We start from the raw sequence: 3,682 nt of genomic DNA on the forward strand, positions 1-3,682 counted from the left end.
ACAATTAAGACACAATCTCTGGAAATTGATATTCATGTCATTAGATGCATTTGTATACACAACCACCTATATTTAAGACTATATATACACACATATTTTCCTTCATACTCCTTCAATTTTTTTATCAGACAGTTTTTTTGTTATCAGCTTTGCCATATTGGAAAGCACATCAATGTAACAAGTAATACCTCCTAGAAGTTTGATGTTAGTAATGATTTCTTTATGTATGTTTAGTAGATAGTTTTTCTTTTATCACTTAAAAAAATGTATACTTTTCCAATAGTTCCAGGAGTCTAAGGTGTTTTGTATATAACTATCTTAAAAGAACAGGGTCAAGGAAGGTCATTAAAACACTATTGATGACACATCCACTGTGATGTGAATCTAGTCCTCCAGTTCAGGCAGCCTACAAAAGAGAAATGCTGAAAGGTAGTGGAGGCACTGCTACAACATTGGCAGGGAGCAGCAGGAACTGTGGGAACGCTCCACCAGGGAGAAGGAGCCAAGAGCCAAGCATGACCGCAGCACAGGCTGTGCCCTCACCAGCAGAGTCCAGCCCCACAGCACCCAAGCCGAACTGGGTAGCCACATCCATCAACAGTCCCAGACAGAACAGGCAATGAACCAGGTCCAGGACCTGTTCAAGGGTCCAGTCAGGAACAACAGGCAAGAGGGCCAGAGACCAGTATTCCTGCAACGCAGCTCAGGCAAGGATTAAGCCCAAGTGTGAGTTTAAATGGGGCTCCTGGGTGTGTATCCCCGGTGAAATTGCTCAGGGCTATTAAGGCCTATTGCTTCCCTCAGAGCTCTGAAAAACATTTGCATTCTTTATTTATCCTGTCTCTAAACATTTTCTAATGATTGCTGTCACAGATAGGATAACAAACCAGAAGGTCCTTTCCAGTCCATTTACTCAATTCAAGTATATGAGATGAAGTAAAATCTAAAGTCAGCTCTTACATAACAGCTATTCTTGATGTACACCTCCTTGCCAGACTAGTGAATTTGTATCCTGTCTCAGTCTAACTTGGCAGGGTTTCATGAAGAACACAAATATTCTTCTATAGCTGATATATTCTCACTTTTGTTGTCCGAGTCTGTTGAAGGTTGAGATACTAAAGAATGTCATTCAATTAAAGCAATTTACTTACAGCATTGATTGTAAGTGCAAAGTCCAGAAAGAATGAAGTCTTTCTCACACTTTCTCTGTTGTTTCTATTGTATTTAATACAACTAGCTGTTTTAAACATCTTCCTGACAAATATTTCTGTTGTGATGGGGCATTTGTTATTATAGAAATCCCTCCAGCAGAAGTTGGACTGAGCATTCTTCTGGTGGCCCATTTTCACCTACAGCTGCTTTACTGCCATAAACTCGATTTGAGGCTAGCTAGCCTGTAGGAAGTTGTGATTAGTGAGGAATTTATATGTTGCCTCAGTGAGGTGAGTTCTGAGAAGCATATTTCAGAATTGCTGTATGTTCTTTGGCTTGTTTTTTACTTCAAAAACCTATTAAAACCATTCCTTCTGGCATTTTTTCAGCACTCTGAGTCTTTTGGGTGCTGGCACATTGTACTTGAAAAAATGAAGCAGTCTCAGAAAAGGCCCGAGTAGGGTGACTTCAGATACATCAATTCAGTTCTTTTCCCGAGATCTTTGCTAGAGTTAATGGCTTCTCTAACGGTGGGACAAATACAATGTTGAAAGTTTAGATGGGATTGTTTTTTCACAGGAGCAGAAATGCCGAAAAGAGCAAAATGTGTTTATGTCTTACTAAGAGTTCATGAAACTTCTGATGGAAGTTCATAATCAAATAGCTTGATAGGTATCACACACAGGTTTTGAATACCATGGATCATTTATTGCACTGGTCTTAGAAATTTCAGTTAGCTGTAGGGGTACAGTAGCTCCGCCTGTTTAAGTATGATATAATTTTATATACTGAGTTATTGCTTGTTTCACCATCATTCTTCAGCCTCCATTACATCACTTTTAATCAATATAACAGTTTTTCAGTTTAGTTTAACTATTAGATGTTGAAGGATTCTATTTATTTGGGTTCATATATTCATGTTTGTCAATTATGATCCCTGTTTTGTGCTTGGTTAAAGTGATTACATTGAAATATTATGCATACATCTATGACAGTTTTTCTTCACTTTGTATAAGTATCCAAACCTAAATTGAAATATGTGAACATTTAATTTATTATTGCTTATTTTCTTCTCCTAAATATGTTCTTGATCTTAATGTCTTTTAGCAGCTTTGGAAAGGAGGAATTTAAGAGATACATTTCAAAACAATAAAAATAACTGTTTCAGTCAGCTGATTAAGAGATTCAGATGCACCAAGGTTTTGTATCTTTGAGATACAGATTTTTGTAGAGTTATCAAAATACCATGCATTCAGAAGCATTGGTAATTGAAATACTGTCAATACTTTAAGAGAGTACTTTGTCTTTTTAAAAGTTTAACTCAACACTTAGGTATTGTATACATAATTTAGACTGCCATCTATCTTCTTCGAATTTTATATTACTGTGACAGACATGGATGTAATTTTAAAGATCTTGAGCACTTGTGATGGGATTGACAAGCATTTGAATTTATAGAGTCAGGAGGAATGTGTTCCAACATAAACTTCTTTGAGTCTCACATATGAAAATCTTGCAATTAAATTTACACCACTCTTCTGCCTACAAATCTTACAGAAAGTCTGGTTCTGTCCATTTATCTTATATCTAAATGCCAGATCAAAAGAGAATGTGACCATCATGACCATTTATTTAGAAAATATCTCGTGGTTCTGCATAGAATTAGGTGGTGCAGAGATGTGATGAAAATTCTTCCAACACTAACAAAAGATAACATAATTATTCTTCTGATTTTTGTCCCAGCAGGAGAGAAATGAAACCACAGGACATGTTTATTTGTACAACAGACCACATATTTCCTTGTTTAGAAACTTTAATGAAATAATAATCTGACACTAAGACTCTATTAAAGATCTGTTTCAGTTTAGAATGATAAACAAGATGGTTCTAAATCTCACAGTACTGTTTAAGAAGAATTAGTATGTCTGATTGTAGTGAGTATTTGTACTGAGTTACTGCATGATAAAATAAGAGAAGTGGGGAAAAGGCTTTTTCCCCTGCCAAGAAGATGGAGTGAATCAGCTTGTGGTTGTGTACCACTGCGCTGTTTTTTCTTTGCTCTGATTGCTGCATGAGCTACACTGACAAGTCAGGCCTTGCAAGCATCCTTTACCCACAGTTCTTTGTGAGCAAATGTTTAGCTTTCCGATTACCTTGCTCAGAGGATAAATACTGATGAGCTCTGAGTATCTACAAACTAAAGTTTCCATCATATTGTAACCAGGAGGCATCAAAATACTCAGGGTGTTGGTCTGCTTGGGACACCTCTTGATCGCTCTGATGCATGCATTAACCTTCTCTGTGTAACATAGACCATCTGACATACTGAAGCTACTTTTGGGTTTTGATCTTAGTATTCTCATCTAGAGAAAAGGAGTGTGCCCTCCATTCCAGATGTTTTCCTTTATGCTTATTGCCAAACTGGTTTATCCACAAGCCTTTTGGCAGCAACAACAGGAGCCAGTCTGATGTTAATAAATTACCTGGAAGCCCCTGAATTTAGTGCGTATCTAGCAAGCAAATTCAAAAT

Source organism: Strix aluco, chromosome 1 (genome assembly GCF_031877795.1).
Source record: "Strix aluco isolate bStrAlu1 chromosome 1, bStrAlu1.hap1, whole genome shotgun sequence".
Taxonomy (NCBI): domain Eukaryota; kingdom Metazoa; phylum Chordata; class Aves; order Strigiformes; family Strigidae; genus Strix; species Strix aluco.